The sequence below is a fragment of the Kogia breviceps genome, chromosome 8 (assembly GCF_026419965.1).
Source record: "Kogia breviceps isolate mKogBre1 chromosome 8, mKogBre1 haplotype 1, whole genome shotgun sequence".
In the NCBI taxonomy this organism is placed as follows: domain Eukaryota; kingdom Metazoa; phylum Chordata; class Mammalia; order Artiodactyla; family Physeteridae; genus Kogia; species Kogia breviceps.
The window spans coordinates 34,644,229-34,661,990 of NC_081317.1; the positions used below are offsets into that span (position 1 = coordinate 34,644,229).

Sequence of the window (17,762 nt, forward strand, 5' to 3'; positions counted from 1 at the left end):
GTGGGAATGTCAGAGTCCCGTGGCCTAGACTGTCTGTCCTGGACTGTCCTTGGGTGAGCAGCGCCAGTCTGTGCCTCAGCGGCTCTTTCTGCTTTGTTTAACAACAGCAGCTAAACCTTCTTTCTAACTGACTCATTCTTTCTTTAACAGAAATGCCATTTTCAGTCTGACGTTTTCTTAATCTAGGGCCATTCTGTCTCTTTAAGCCATGGATTCTTAAGTCTTACCCCGGGCCCATGCATGCCCCAACTGAGATTAATATTATACGCTGTACACACATACATTTTATTGGGGCCAGGGGGCCTGTGTGAATAGCTTTGATCGGTTTCTCAGAGAGACTTATAAACTCAAAATTAAGATCTACAATGTTAGGGTGACCTTGCATGTGCCTGCCATTTACTGTGCATTGATTTAATTCTCTGGGGAACTGTATTTGCCTGGTTTCCTAGTTCTAACGGGGTACCTGTAGTTGCAGCCACTTAAGATGAATCTTGCCGAGGCCAGAGAGCCCAGGGTAACCAGAGGAGCCCTCACGGCTGGTCTCGGTACCAGAGTAAAGGTGCATGTAATGACAGGATCCTAGGACACAGCCATCCACCTCTAAGGCTCTCCCTCCCTGTCATTGTCAGTTAGTTACTTGCCATGTTTCCTGAGCTGCACCTTTGGCTTCACAAGCAGTGGAAAGTTGCTAACGCCCAAGGTATTATTTTTCACCCCTTGGAAGTCCCTGCAGTATTTGGCCTACGCAGACTTTTGAAAAATCCCTCCAGCCTCCCAAATGACTCCACCCACAAATATGCGAGTTTTCTGGCAAAACACACCTACCATCACAGAGCCGGTGGCGTTCTCTGGCTGCAGCAAGGAGAGAAGAACGGAACTCTGTAGTTGCCAAGCCACAAATGTCTAGAGTTTCTACAGCTCTACACCTGCAGAGGATTCTGCAAAATAGATCTGACTTCTATTAAGAGAAACCTCAGCTTTTAACATTATTTCTAAATTTCTTACTTCCCAACAATAGTTTACAATTAGGCTTTTGGGGGGATGAGCCATTGAAAGGACTGTGGTGTATTATTTGCTGTCGTAAGTCAGGGACTGGATTCAGTGGAAACTGTTTTCATGAATGAAGCCTCCAGCTAAGACCGTTAAGCTTGTCTTGGTTTATTCTCCGGCCAGGCCCAGTCAGCGTTTGTGCCGTCTCTGGCCCCTCCTTGACTCTTGCAGTCCCTTGGACCCTGTGCTGTGCCCCCTCGGGCCCACGATGCAGCTCAGTGTTGGCAGTCTTCCTCTGCCCTCCCCCCCACCCCCTTTCAGCTCTTACTAGGAATGGACCCATTTGGTCTTGCTTTACCGGGCAGTCATCCCCTATGGCCTACACCCCAGGAACTCATCAGGAGGTCTTTCCTTTTCAAAATAAACACCTCATTTTGAGTGATGTGCCATTTTAAATAAGCCTGCAGTGAACTTACTGTGTTTTCTTATTGGCAGAAGTCATAGCTAACTTGGCTTTTTATGGAGATTCATCTTTTTATTTTTTAAAAATCTTTATTGGAGTATAATTGCTTTACAATGGTGTGTTAGTTTCTGCTTTACAACAAAGTGAATCAGTTATACATATACATATGTTCCCATATCTCTTCCCTCTTGTGTCTCCCTCCCTCCCACCCTCCCTATCCCACCCCTCTAGGTGGTCACAAAGCACGGAGCTGATCTCCCTGTGCTACACGGCTGCTTCTCACTAGCTATCCACCCTACGTTTGTTAGTGTATATATGTCCATGAGACTCTCTCACTTCGTCACAGCTTACCCTTCCCCCTCCCCATATCCTCAAGTCCATACTCTAGTAGGTCTCTGTTTTATTCCCGTCCTACCCCTAGGCTCTTCATGACATTTTTTTTCTTACATTCCATATATATGTGTTAGCATACGGTATTTGTTTTTCTCCTTCTGACTTACTTCACTCGTGAAGAGGAAGTAATGATGAAGTTGACGAAGGGTAGGAAGACTTGGGTTTTACAGACAGATCCGTCAGTAGCTAGTATATGACCATAGGTGAGTCCCGTGTCTGTGCTACTCCCATCTCTAAAATAGGAAATACACTACTATATTAGTGGAAGAAGGGACCTGGGTTATCATCTAACTCAGCCCCATTTGATAGAGGAGGACATTATAACATTTACAAACTTGAATACTGCTTTCCAAAATTACATTCTCATATTGCAAACTGAGATTACATTATTACTGTCAATCAGTGGCATGTATCAATTTTTCTCTTACTTTTCAGTTACCCTTAAAATGTTTTCTACTAATCAGAGTGAGCTTATCTATTCAGACCTTTTAGACAGATTCATAGTTCTTTGTTATAGCCAAATATGTTTTATTTAATGCATGTGGTGTAGATATCAATAGTGATTGTCCGTAGTCACTCTTAGATGATATTTCTAATCATGCTATTAAGTAATAGAACCTGATAATCTGCATTTCTAAGGGTTAAAAGTTCTAAATTATTTGTGAGAGTTATTTGTCTTATTCTTTAAAAAAAATGTTTCTTCTAAAAATGAGAGGGGTGGGGAGTTTAAAATGCACCTTCCTGCCACCTTCTGGTAAGACAGGGAAGCTCGTCTGAGTAAAATGACCAGTAAATATCAAGAGCTGCATATTTTATTTTTTCGTGTGTTAATGCTTAGCAAGAACATTATTTATCCTATAATTTCATGTTAGGTGTGTATTGGGTTGCTTGTTTTTCTTCTTCCTTAAGCTCATTAGAGGTGCAGCTGATCTGAGTCTTTGCTCTAAAGTGTTCTTGTGTGTTGGGCTCCTCTTTAGTCTCCAAGAAACTCTCTTGGTCCATAGGTTGGAATGAGGTTAAGCTAGGAAGATGCTTTGGAAAACAGTTTGGCAATTTCCCTCCAAGTTAAACATATGACCCAAGAATTCCACTCCTAGTTATATACCCAAGACAAATGAAAACATATGTTCACACATAAACTTGTACCCAAATGCTCATAGCAACTTTATTTTTAACAGCCAAAAAGTGGAAACAACTTAAATATCCATCAGCTAATGAATAGATAAAGAAAATGTAGTATAGCCATACAATGGGATTTTATTTGGTCATAAAAAGGAATGAAATATTGATACATGCTAAAAGATGGATGAATCTTTAAAAATGATGGTAAGTGAAAGAAGCCAGACACAAAAGATCACACAGTGTATGATTACATATCCATGAAATGTCTAGAGTAGGCACATCCATAGAGACCGATTAAAGGCTGCCAGTGGCGAAGAGGAGAGGAAAATGCCAAGAGAATGGAGAGTAATGACTAATAGGCACGGGTTTCTTTTTTGCGGTGATGAAAATGTCCTGGAATTAGATAGTACTGATGGTTGCACAACTTTATTATGAGTACACTAAAAAAAAAAAACAACACCAAATTGTATACTTTGAGAGGGTGAATTTTATAGGATTTAAATTATATCTCATTAAAATCATAATCATAATACTCACAACATATTAGCATGTAAAGTTAAAACTTACGGCACAATCATATATTTTACTTATGAGTGTATGACTATATGGCAAAAATATACAAACATTCATAGGAAGGACATATATACCAATGTCAGGATTGTTGGTACTCCTGGGAGAGAAAAGAAAGCAAAGTTTAGGGACAGAACGTTAGCTGTAGGTGTAATGCTCTATTGCTTAAACAAGAACTAAAGCAAATAAGGCAAATTGCTTCCTAGGAAGTCTAAACTTACTAGTGATGAAGATTTAAGCCCTACACCTCTGTTATTTCTGAGTTCCCCACTGATAGGAGAGGATGGGAGAATAAGTAGGTAGAAGGTACAAAGCTGAGTGCACACAGTGTGTGTACAAGCAGATGGTGGGAAGCAAGGGTCTAAGCAGGTAGCAGCAGGGTGCCTGGTGCTCCATGAGATGAACAGAGAGAAGGTAAGCCATTTATACCTAAGAGATGCTGGTCAGTTTCAGAAGAAACGTATTACATAAATTTAAAAGTATCTTCTTAATCTGGAGAATTTTTTAGGCTTAAGATGCTGTGAAATATGCCTAGAGTTTTGTTGATGTCTAACTGAATTATTAGCTTTCTTTACTGGCTTTAATGATTTTCCTTACATGGGAGGACTTTGAGAAAATTTTTGTGGTGCAGCAAGATTATATGCTTAAATTCCTGAACACAGCCTCATGTGTCTGACAGTTATTTTCCCCTACCAGCTACTGGTTGACATTATGCAGTGTGGAACTCAGTTGCAGTGATTCAACATCTTTTAGTCACAAATCTCTCTGACCACCCCCCACGCCCTGCAAAAAACTCTCTCTCCAGAAAAATACATTTACCCACGACGTTTTCCATATAACTTTCAGAATACTTAAAGAGAAAACCTGAGGATAATCTGCTTCCTCTTGTTTTATGAACCGAACATTTTAGTGCTTTTGACCATATTCTAAATCAAAGCTAATTTATTTTGCTTCATCTCTAGTTTTTGAAATGTATCCTCTTCTGTACTATGTTTATATCTCTTATTTACGCCATATACAATCCTTGAAATAGCTAATATGTTTTAAAGTGTTTTTAAAACCTCTTCTGCCATGCAAAAAGCCTACCCCCCTCATTTTTCCTACTTCTGCCTATGATACAGAAATTTTCCCACCATTCTCCTCTCTGAACCCTAAATTCAATCAAACAATCAATCACAGAAGGTTGGAAATTCCATCCACCTTTCCATCCATTTAACAAGCATTCACTAAGCATCTACTAAGCCCAATCTAGTTCCTTAGTGTACAGAGATGAATAAGATCTTGTTTTTGCAGATATATAGACACGGAAACCATGATATAGCAAATGCAAAAGTATAAGTGTTTATGAAGACACACGGAGGAGAGAAGAGTTAAGGCTCCCAAAGGATCAGAGAAGGTTGACTGAAGAGATGACACTATAACCAGGCCACTTGGAACAAAAAGGAAGGCCATTTTTGTTGAAACAGCATATATGCAAAAGCACAGAAACATGAGAGCCCCTGGCTTATTTGCAAAACCATAAGCAGATCCACATAAAGCAGAGGGTGTGAGGGAGAGTAGGAAGAGGTGGGTGTGGAAGTATACATTGGGACCAGATTGTGAAGGGCTTTTAATGCCACGCTAAAACCCTTGGACTTTCTTTTATTGGAGGCGGGGAGGCAAACATTTTTTGTTTTCATTTTTTGGCTCGGCTGCGCAGCACGTGGGACCTTAGTTCCCTGACCAGGGATCAAATCCACACCTTCTGCATTGCAAGCGTGGAGTCTTAACTACTGGATTGCCAAGGAAGTCCCAAGAAATGTTTTAAGTAGAGTAATAGTATGACCCAATCTGTGTTTAAAGAGAACATTCTGTCTATAGTATGGATGCAAAGCTGGGGGGAGAAGAAACTGCAGAAAGTCATAAATTAAGCTCAGTGGTCATCGATTGGATTGTGGAGCCAGTCACTCAAGATACTAAATTATGATTCCATGCCTCTGGAGAGCTTATCCAAGAGAGAGCAGGCATATCAAGCAGTTAGCAATGGATGTGTCATTAATTGAGGATCTGGGACACAGTCGTCCCCAGGCTAGGACTGGGATGTTGGCACAGAGGTAAGTCAAACATGGAGAGAAACTACATTGCAAAGAGCTAAGGATTATATGCTGACAGGCAGCATCTCAGTAAGAAACATGTTGAAAAACCATCAACACTCATCACCCCAGATAACAATAACTTGAGTACCTAATATGTATCAGCTTGAATAGGTTATGAGGTGGATATTATCATTATCTTTGTGTTGCTAAAGAGTAAACATGCTCAGGGATGTGCAATTACTTTTTTTTTTTTTTAAGATTTTTTTGTTTTTTGATGTGGACCACTTTTAGAGTCTTTATTGAATTCGTTACAATATTGCTTCTGTTTTATGTTTCGGTTTTTTGGCCAGAAGGCATGTGAGATCTTAGCTCCCGGACCAGGGATCGAACCCGCCCCCTCTGCATTGGAAGGAGAAGCCTTAACCACTGGACTGCCAGCAACGTCCCTACGTGCAGTTACTTACCCGTGTGTGTATATGTAACGAGTTTGGGAGCTAAGATTTAATCCCAAATCTGTGTGACTCCAAAGGAACTGGAGGGAGAAGGAGGCTCTGGGCTTGAGACAGCAGAATGGGCACCCAGGTGGTCTAATCAGAGAGGAGAGTGTCAAAGCAGAGGTCTGAGGTAGGATTTCGGAGGTGCTGCAGCTTAGGGACAAGGTGTCAGAGGCTCAGGTATGAGCAGCAGTCAGGGCCCACTGGAGAACTGTCCCATGGTGGGAGGTCTAAGATCCAGGCAGAGTCCACAGAGAGGCTGGCCTCTCGCCAACCTGCAGGATGCCAGCCAGTGTTAGGCCAGAGGTCTGCCTGAGTGTCCCCATCTGTCCCCAGGAGGATTGAGGCCCCACCTTGATGCATGCCTCGCCCATCACTGCAGTAGCAGGAAAGGAACATGGCGAGTCATGCACCGTGCGGTAGTGACTCCCCGCTGCCTCACCTAACCCTTGATATACTTGCCCCAGACCTCTTTGTACTCATACTTGGATTATGTAAAGCAATTGTCTGTTCTTTGAAGATCCACTGAAGATTCTGAATGCTCTTTGGAACATGATTTTCTTCTCCTTTGGTCCATGTCAATCTCCCATTTGGAGGAAACATGAATCTCTACACAGTCAAGAAGTAGAAGGAAATGCTGGCATAAGGTAGCTACATGTGCAGAATGAAAAACAGAAAGGACTATTCAAGCACCTGTCACATTTCATACTTACTGCAAAAAGCCATGTGCTTGGGCTTCTGTGTCTGCAGAGACTGAGTCCCGCCATCTCCTGAAGCATTCAGACCACAGCTCTCGTGGGCCAGGCCTGTCATCAGCAACACTTCTTTCCTCCCCAAATATCTATTCCCCACTCATGTCATCAGTCTCACCAATATGTTTCTCTGCCCTGAAAAACCTCACAGACACCCAGCCCTGTGTTAACCTTCACCCCTTCACACTGTAAAAAGAGCTGACCCACAAGGCCTTTTATCATGTAATTTCACGTTGTGCCCATTTATTCTCTGACCTCCAAACCACCATGCACTTTTCTTCTATTCGCCATCAACAGACTAGTGAAGAAACCGAGTTTCAAACTGTAGGTTCCATGGAGCCTTGTCAGGGACCCCAAACTTACCTTTCAACCTTACCTAGCCTCTCCCACAGCATACAGTACAAACTAAGAGACCTCCACATTTCTGCAGTTTTGTCAATTGGACTTCCTTATATGTATACAAAAAAAAGGTTAAGAATCGGTTCTGCTACTGTTTGAAAGCCACTGGCTGGAATACTAGAATAGGGCTTATGACTCCCAAACTAATATATAAGCTCTCTGCCATGACAGCTTTTACCCCCATGGTTTTTTATTACCACAGTTCTGATATGAAGACGCATTAAGCCCACCTACACTGTCATGACTGGGTCCTGGGGGAGCCTGCTGGATGCTGATCCCGTGGGCAGGGTTCCTCCTGGGCTCCTCCTCTTTGCTTTCCGACTTCAGGTCTTCTCTTGGTGATCTTCTGAAGCTCAGTTTTATAATGTGACAAGTTGCTTCACTCCCCTGGGTCTCCAAGTGATGCCTGGGGCGGGCCCTGTGTCCTCTTGGCTCCTCAGATGCTGTCAGAGCGGAAGCCAGCGTGGTCGGTGCTGAGCTCCCCAGACCTGTCTGAGATCTGCTAGGGAGCAGCTGGAGAGCTTTTCTTTAAAGGCAGTAAGAGGCAACGCCTCAAACCAATCGTATCTGCTTCTCTTGTTAGAAAGGGCCTACTTGCTCTCTGCCCCCCAGGGGTCTCAACTTGAGCTCTTTTATGCTCTGAGATCCCCTGGACGTGGGTGGAGAGCTCAGGATAGCTGTGGAGGCTGGAGGAATCCTTCTCGTGTTAAACACACAGAACCATCAGAAGCCCTCGGATGACATGTTTGTCCACGTTCACTCCTCTGCCCTAATCGCGCCTTCCTAGAGAGAGAGCAGGGTGCACAGGACCCACAGGAGGTGGGGACTTGAGGAGAGGAAATTTAGTTGGAATTCAATCTCCAGAAATTTTTAAAAGCTTCTCAGTACAGCCTGAAAAAGGCATTCAGGAACTACTGATGTTAGAAAAAGAGTCACTGTGAGGAGAACACCCCACATTAGGGTGCGATAACAGAGGACCGGAATAGAATTTCAGCATCTTTGGTAACATCCCAATTTAGGAGCCCCTCTGTTTCTTCTTATTTTTCATTCATTTATTCCTGCCTGTTATGTATTTGATAATTGAATACCCATGTATTCATTTTCATGACTGACAGACAATCTGCTCAAGCCATTTTATTACCATGGGTAGTGTCAGTTCAGGCCTGGACATCACCTCAGACCCCACCCCACCCTGCCCTGAGAGAGTCTGATTTAATTTGTCCGTGGTATGGCCTGGAAATCAAGGTTTTTTAAAACTCCCAAGAAGATTCTAATGTGTAGCCAAGGTTAAGGTAAAGAGCCAGTGCTTTAGCCAGTAAGTGGGGCCAAAGTGCCTCCTGGAACTTATCTCAAATGTTATCTCAAAATTGAGAGACTCTCCCTTAGGAAACAGTGGGTAACAAGGAGTGAACCAGAAACCGGGGTTAAATGGCAGGGCCAGGGCCATGCTCTGGGCTCATTCTGAAGGTGGAATAGGCATGTCAGCATGTTCAAAGGTCCACAGAGGAGGAATCAGCTTCAGTGTCAGAGGGGGTCATGGAAGAGTGGCTTTAAGATGGCTCTTTTAAAAATTAGTAGAAATTTTCCAAGTGATAAAAGAGAATAGCAACTAAGTCCCTAGTGGAGAGAAGGCACATAGAAAATCTTAGCGTTACCCACAGTGAGGTGAGAACGGTGAGGTTCCCGGGGCCGGAGGATGAGCTGTTGTGAGCAGTGGTACCCGTACAGTGAAGGGCTTTTGTGCTTTTCTCCTCCAAGAAGTGTCAAAGCTATGGAGCTAGGAAAACTGAATCTTACTCCCCATCACTCCTGAGGAGAGAGGAACTGCTCAACAGGGTAAGTGGGGCAGCTCAGAGACACAAGAGAAGTGTCAATGCCTTGAGGGAGAAGGAAAAGTAGCCTTGGGGAGTCAACCAGGCCTTGAGAGATCACCCCGGGAGCTCCACTGACAGCAGCCCACACGTAGTTCCCAGGGTTTGCTGGTGGCCGCAGCAAGATCAACTTGTAGGTCATGGTGTATGACTTCCAAACAAGCCATACATTGAATGTAGCTTTTAAGGAACGTATCAAAGCTATTTGTCCATCCACGTCCCAATGTTACATTGATAGATTACCAAAATTGATGTTTATCAGGAAAGGCCTCCGAATGTCCCAAGATTATCCCCATTTGAGCTGCTGTTGAGGAATTCCCTGTGCTGGGGTCAGTGGTTGTCAACACTTGTAAACTCCAGCATGCATCCCTGTGCTTGATTTGCACCAGCTTTGACTTTGAGTCTTGTTCTTCAGGGAACCACTGGAGGTTTTCGGTTTTCAGAAAATATGTAGAATAACTCTCAGGGGTCCTTTCTAGCCTATAAACGGGACCCCAGAGGACACTATCCAGTAGTGAACTGTGGAGTGCTTGTGAGATACGACTGTTGGAGTTAGAGAGATCTGCTCAGTCCCAAGCAAAGCAGGAGTCCAGGGTTGCTGAGAGGTCAGGGATGACCACACCAGGAAGAGGACTTGCTGGCAGGCACCCTTCCTCTATGGCAAAATAAACACGTTTTAAAAACCTTTGAGGAGGGCTTCCATGGTGGCGCAGTGGTTGAGAGTCCGCCTGCCGATGCAGGAGACACGGGTTCATGCCCCGGTCCGGGAAGATCCCACATGCTGGGCCCGTGAGCCATGGCCGCTGAGCCTGTGCGTCCGGAGCCTGTGCTCTGCGAAGGGAGAGGCCACAACAGTGAGAGGCCTGCGTACCGCAAAAAAATAAAATAAAAAAATAAAAATAAAAATAAAAGCCTTTGAGGAAAGACTCTTGATTATGGAATTGGGGATCGATGCTATGACCGAGATTATTTCTAAGGTCCTCAGATCAAATTACTTGGGGACCTGATTATGCCAATATGTTAACATAATTCTACTAAAGAGGACGTACTTCCGTAGCTATTCAAGAGAATTCTGTGAATGGTAAAAGCCAGAGCCTTATATTTGGAGGAAGTTCTGGATATGGCCTCATTGAAGGAAAATCCTTTATATCCAGAAAACACAGTTACATATCTGTTGCCAAAAGAACAAAAGGGTATGCAGTTAACTCAAAAGAGGGAAATGCCTTGCAAAATGTACTGCATTGTGAAGATTGACCCTGCCAGTCAAGAAGGGTATGTACCTTTTGTGCTAGTAGCTTTGAGATACTTTCTTTGACACTGAAACTGTGAACTCTTGTTCATTTGTTTCATCGATTAGTAACGATTCCTTTGTGCTTTGCCTACACTGTGTTCAGTTTGCCTCTAATCTTATAAACTGGCAGCATCATTTCTTCCCATTCCCTGGAGGTGACTAGTGGTAGCTTAAATGTTCAGTTTTCATCTGTGAAAAAGAGACTATGAGTGTTGAGTAGCTGGAGGAAACAAACCAATGAACAAAACATACAAGTGTAATATATGTGATACATTGATAGAAAAATCTAGCATTTTAGAGCAGTCTGAAGAGGCCAAGGATTTTATAGTATAGAATATTTCATGAGCCCTTCAAGGGTGAAGGAAATTTGTCTTTAAACAGTGACTATTTTAAAGACACCCCAGAGGTGCAGACTTTTTGCAACACGCGTTTTTCACAGCCCTTCCAGATCTGAACTTTTTTTCCATAACATTTGCCTTTCAAAAACGATTTCAGCATTGTGGAAACAGAACATTGAATATTTCTGAGCTGTAAGTCTTAGGGGAAATAGCCTGTCTTTGAGGTTAGATAAATAAGTTTAAACTATTTCTGACATTTTATGGCTGTTTCAACAGAGCAAACATTTGTAGGTTTGAAAGACCATAAAGAATTCCATCTGAGTTTCCTCTGGCCTCTGCAGTTCTTTGAAAACATTCACAGGTGCAGTGATGCTCTAGGTGTTGAGTTGCAGGGTCAGCTCCTTTCCTCAGCACTGGAGACCTTTGTCTCCCCCTTTACATCTAAAAAGTTGCCAAGTTTAGTTTTGTTTTCTGAAATTCCTTATCTGTGTAGAACATTACTATCTGCGTAAACTCAGTATCATTGGTTTAGGTTTAAATTGTCTCTGACCCCTGTCAGTTCCAGAAGGGTTTGGAGATTCCAAAGCCTTCTGGAAGTGACTTCGGATAGTTCTTGGGGGCTTACACTGCCCTGGACCCTCTACTTCTCACTCTCTCTTGCACCGACCTCGTATGGTCTCTCTTTTGCCCTCCATCAACCAAGGATGAAAAACTCACTTCCTTGACTGGTTTCTGCTCATAGGAGTACATCCATTAATACCAAGCATTTGGCAAGGTTTTCAAGCAAGGCCGAAGATGCAGGGATCATGGCAAAGGCATGTCATGACTCAGCCCTTCTTCTCCCTGTTCTCCTTCACCCTCAGCCTTCCTGTCCTCACTTGTAACCTCCTGGGATCGCCATAGGAACTCTATATTCTTCTCTCCCTCTTACGCAGCCGCTGCCTACAAATGCACGCATCTAAACCTTGCAAGATATTCTGAAGGAGAAGCATCACCCTCTTTAGGAGACAACCAGAGGGACTTCCCTGGTGGTCCAGTGGTTAAGAATCCACCTTCCGATGCAGGGGACACGGGTTCGATCCCTGGTCGGGGAACTAAGATCTCACGTGCCGCGGGGCAGCTAAGCCCGTGCGCCACAACTACTGAGCCCGTACGCCTCAGCTAGAAGAGAAGCCTGTGTGCCGCCATGAAGAGCCTGTGCTCTGCAGCTAAGACCCCATGCGGCCAAAAATTAAAATTAATAAATTTTTAAAAAAACTTTTTTTTTTAAATGAAATGAAAGAGCTCTAAAGCTTAAAAAGAAGAAAAGAAAGAAAAAAGAAAACCAGAGTTGTATACTGTAGATCAGAACAATTTCTCTGACCTGTAGTTTGTTCCATTCAATTTATTTCAACACGCCTGCTGTGTGTAATGCACTGCTCTGGTGTTCCTGAGGTCAATCTGCATGTCTCAGCCCTGAGGAAACTCGCTGGCTGATGGTTGCCTGAGGCCTCATACGAAGTGAGAGGCCCATAGAGTGTGTCTCCTTAGATTGCTGAAAAAAGAGGCCGACTCCTGAGAGAAGTCTTACCCTCCTTGTACTCTGCTGAAAGCCTAACGGTGGGAGAAGCTGATGTTCAGCATTTCAGCAAAGCTAGGACCCCAGTACCTAGAGGAGTGTGGGCACATAGTAGGCACTTCCAGAGCATTCAGTGGATGGATGGATCTTGTCTGCATAAAGGTGTAGGCGATTGTGGGTGGGGGGACAGTCGGAGTAGCAGATGTGTCATCTCCTACACCACGTGATGTAAGCACAGGCACGGGAGACTGAAAGCAACTAGGAAGTCATAGAGAATCACAATAACTACTGACCAAAATGGACTCCAAAAACATCATGCTGGGAGATTTCCCTTTTTAAAAAAAATTTCTGCTGAACAGTAAGTTCTGCTGAGATGAACCGCAGAATTCCTGAGCACAGCGTTCACACCACCATCCTCACCAGCCCCTGCTCTGCGTTTCAGAACAACTGAGGTGGGGTGTCTTCAGGGAGCACCCTGAAACGGGAGCTCATTCCCCTCATGGAATCACCTGCAGCTCAGACTTCAGGTTGGCTGAACTGCGGAGAGGCTCTGGAGCTTGTCAGGAGCCCTGGGTAGGCAGAGGAGCCTGGTCACTCCGAGCCGGTGCGGCCAGAGCAGGACGGCACTGCAGGAATTGAGACTGCGCCCCGCTAGATGCTCTAAGGTGACGTCCTTCCCTTAGGGTCTCAGCCAGCCTGGGGTGTGAATGCAGCAGAACCTGTTTCCTAAGGCCTTGAGGACGGGTGAGCCCCATGACAGGCAACAACCCCAAAGTCAAGTCCTCCTCTACAGCTGCCTTAGCTTAGGCTGTTATACTGAAATACCATAGACTGGGTGGATAAAACAGCAGACATTTATTTCTCCCAGTGTTGGAGGCTGGGAAGTCCAAGGTCAAGGTGCCTGAAGGCTCGGTGTCTAGTGAGAACTCCTGGCTTACAGACAGCCATCTTTTCATTGTTTCCTCACATGATGGAAAGAGAGAGAGATCTCCAGTATCTTCCTTTTTTTTTTAAATAAGGGTACTCATCCCATCATGGGAGATGCACCCTCATGAACTCATCTAAAGCTCATTACCTTCCCAAAGCCCCATTTCCAAATGCCATCCTGTGGGCGGTTAGGGCTTCAACAGGTGAATTTGGTGGTGGAGGTGGGAGGAATGCAGCATGAACATCCAGTCCACAACAGGAGCCTTGAATGCTTTTTTAAAAATTATTATTGGAGTATAGTTGCTTCACCATGCATGTTGTGTTAGTTTCTGCTGTACACCGAAGTGAATCAGCTATATGCATACATATATCCCCTCCCTCTTGGACCTCCCTCCCACAGCCGCCCCCATCCACCCATTAGGCCATCACAGAGCACCAAGCTGAGCTCCCTGTGCTATACAGCAGGTTCCCACTAGCTATCTGTTTTACACATGGTAGTGTATATATGTCAGTCCTAATCTCCTAATTCGTCTCCCCCTCCCCTTCCCCCCTCATGTCCACGTCTGTTCTTTATGTCTGCATCTCTATTCCTGCCCTACAGATAGGTTCATCGGTACCATTTTTCTAGATTCCACATATATGCGTTAATACACGATATTTGTTTTTCTCTTTCTGACTTACTTCACCGTGTATGACAGACTCTAGGTCCATCCACATCTCTACAAATGACCCAATTTTGCTCGACATCACTAATTAGAGAAATGCAAATCAAAACTACACTGAGGTATCACGTCACACCAGTCAGAATGGCCGTCGCCAAGAAGAGCCTGAACACTTTCAATTCAACACACTCTTCTGAGCACCTCCTACATGCTCAGCTGACAGAAAGGAGCTCCCAGAAAGACGCGATACTGACCATGACGTAACGTTGTCAATGCGATAGTGTCCGCACGAATAAAACACTGTAGGAACTGGGAGGAATAGACAAGCAGCTCTGTGTGGGAGGTCCCAGGAGGTGTGACCAGGCCCATGAAGACAAAAAGGTAGGAATATTCCAGAGTGAAGAGCATGAGTGAGGACAGCTGGCATGCAAGGGCAGGCTTGCTGCAGGACACGGAATTGGCTACAGTCTGAGGTCTGTGCAAGGAGAGACCCGGCAGGAGGGTTGGAAAGTCAGGCTAGGAGTGTGCCTGGAGCTAAATGATGTGGAACTGACAATGCCAGGGCCACGAGCTTCTGAAGGCAGTCAGGGCTCAGCACTTGGCTCCCTCTGACTTGCGCTGCGTGAAGAATTGTTGGCCCAGGAGTGGGATTGCTGGATCATACTGTAGTTCTGTAATTACTTTTTTAAGGAACCTCCATACTGTTCTCCATAATGGTTGTCCCAATTTACACTCCCACCAATGGTCTAGGAGGTACTCAATACTCTATAATGACCTGTTTGGGAAAAGAATCTAAAGAAGAGTGGATATACGTATATGTATAACTGTTTCACGTTGCTGTACACCTGAAACTAACAGAACGTTGTAAGTCAACTATACTCCAATAAAAATTTTTAAAAAAACAAGAATTGTTGGAGAGTGGGGAATCCAGCTAAGAGGTTGTTTCAGTAACTAAGGCAGGAACTCTGGCTCTGAGCCACAGCACTGACCATGAGAATGGAGAAGAGGAGATGATCCAGGAACACCCTAAGTTAGAAGTCATTTTTTTTTCTAACTTGGTGGCAAATGAAGCATGGAGGATGCAGAGGCGAGATCCGGGCGTGGCTCTGAGGCTCTGAGGTGGGGAGGTTGGACAGATGCAGTGCTGAAATGATGATGTGGAACAAGCCTATGGGGAGGTAAGAGGAGAGGGAGAACAAATTTGCTGTAGGACCTACTGCGTTTGAGGCATCTTTGGGACTTGTGGATGGGAGACGTCTAGGAGCTGTTGGTGTTGAACTTGAGGGATGGGTTCAGGTTGGACAGGCAGATGAGGGCATTGTCAGCATAGGAATTATCACTGTGTTCTTAAAAGCTGATGAACTTGGTCAGGTTACTCGTGTAGAGTGCTATGGTCTCACCCTCCTCATTGCAAACTTCTTATCTCCAACATTTTCTTTTGGAACACGATGATGCCAGTTTGTTCCCAGAATTGCGTGCTGCTGTGGCCATTTGGCCATCTGGGTTGTTTTCATACCTAACTTTTTAGTCCAGACGCCCATGGTTACAAGTGTTAGACCCACCTCTAACTGGCTCAAGAAAAATAGAGAAGTTACTGGCCCTGGAAACTGAAAAGTCCTAGGGTGTAGCTAACTTTGGACACATCTAGATTCAGGAACATAAATGATTTCATCAAGAATCTGTCTCTCTCTGGCTCTCAGCATTTTTTTTGTTTGTTTTTTGTTTTTTGTTTTTTTTTAGATAATAGAAGCAGATCACGTAATGCCATATAAGCCATCATAAGCCCTTTGTTTTTTATTCTGAATGAGATGGAAGCCATTGGAGGAATGAGCTGATCTGACTTATATTTTAGGAGAAACACTCTGCCTACCATGTTGAAAATAGACTGTAGGGAATCAAAGAGTGAAAGGAAGGCCAGTGTAGGAGCAGGGAGAACGGTTAGGAAGAGTTTGCAAATTCCAGGTGAGTGAAGCCATCATTAGATAGCCTGACCTTGACTCCATTCCCCCCTCCAGCTACTGCCTCATTCCTCAATTTCCATCATAGCAAAACACCTCAAGAGTAGTTTGTACAGTCTCCAATTTCATCTCCCCTCATCCTCCCGTGAGCTCACTACAGCCAAGTTTATCAGCACCACTCAACCTTCAGAGCTGTCCTCAAGGTTACCAACAGGCCCACCATGTAAGTCTGTGCATTGCCAATTCAGTGGTCAATCCTCAGACCTTTTACTTGGCAGTGACTGCCTTTGACAGTTGCTATTCCCTCCTTGGTGAAATACTTTCTCCTCAGCTTCTGGGAAACCACGCTCCCAGTTCTACACCCACCGTGTCACCTGTTCTTTTTCAGCCTCCTCTGCCAGCTTTGCCTCATATCTCTGATCTCTAAGTTAAGGTACCTCAGGACTAGTCCTCAGACATTTTCTGCTCTCTAGCTGTACTCACTCCCTCATCAATCTCATTCATGCCCAAGGATTCAAATGTCATCTGTATGCTTACAACTCCTTGATTTGTATTTCCAGCACAGACCTTTCCTCTCAGCTCTAGGTGAACAGATCCAAGTGCCTATTCAGCATCTCCCAGTGAATATCAGATGTTTCAAACCTAACTTATCCAAAACTGAATGCCTGAGTTTTTCTCCCAAAATTACTTCTTCATGGAGTTTTTCTCTGAGTCTCAGAGAATGGCAGTGCCTTTATTTCAGTTGCGTGAGCCTAAAATCCTGACATCATTTTTGACCTGCATTTCTCTCTGACATAGCCCTCTATCCATCAATCCCCCATTCCCCAGAGAAACCCTTCAAAATATATCCACCTTCAAAATATATCCAGAATCTGAACATTTCTCACCACTTCAGTTGCTACCAAGCTGCTCCAACCCACCATCACCTCTAGGCTGGATTGTAATCACAGCCTCCTCGCTGGTCTCCCTCTCTGCCATTGCCCCCTACAATCTACTCTCAACGTAGCAGTCACAGTAATCCTTTAAAATCAAGAGTCAGAACACACAACTCTTCAAAGCCTTTAGAATAAAAACCAGAGCCTTACAATGACCTATAAGGCTCTCTGTGATCTGCGTCCCCACCTGACCTGCCATTTCTCTGACCTTGCTCACATCCCTGCAGCCAGTGTTCTTTTATCTTTTTCCAAAGTAAGAGAAGCATGCCCTGACGTCTAGTCTGATGAAGCCTAGGGGACTGCTTCTCAGAACAGTGTTTTCAGATGCAGACTATATATTACAAAGAAAACCAATTATAATCAAAATACAGATATCACAATATTAATAAAGTAAGTATGCGATCTAATCGTTTTTTTACTAATGCATTCAATTGAAAAGCTAACATTCATCCAATAAATACCATAGTTTTGAAGTAGTGATGGTATAAAAGATATTGTGAGATATCTGTAAGAATTATAATGTGATATGAAAATATCTGTGATTTCCAGATATTTTCGTCCAAGGTACTGCTACCTTGGTTTGTTGCTTATGTTCCTAGTTGATGGAAATGCTACATCTCAGCTGGAGTAAGTGGAAAGGTCACAAACCCCTGAATTCCATCTGTGGACCTACATAAGGTTCAGGGACCCCATGGTAAGAACACTGCTTCAGGGCTGAAGCGTGAGCTGTTCTTCCTGCCTGGAGTGCTCTTCCCCGAGGACTCCACGTGGCTTGTTTTACCTGGCTGAAGGGCTTTAGTACACCTGTTTTCAATTTAGAATTGACAGCACTGTTGCTTGCATGCTTCTTATGATAGAGGCATAATGAATAAGCCAATATATGTGAAGTGCTTCAGGGTCTCTCACTGTAAGAGGTTTTATAACTTGAGAAAACTCCCCTTAATTGGGACTAGTTGCAGGAGAT

At 44.1% G+C, this 17,762-nt stretch overlaps 1 protein-coding gene across 1 annotated transcript in view; it reads left to right on the top strand.

Moving 5' to 3' along the window:
- LOC131760787 (ADAMTS-like protein 3) overlaps positions 1–17,762 on the top strand; it is a 122,196-nt gene that overhangs the window by 79,448 nt on the left and 24,986 nt on the right. The gene's annotated exons all lie outside the window — the stretch shown is intronic.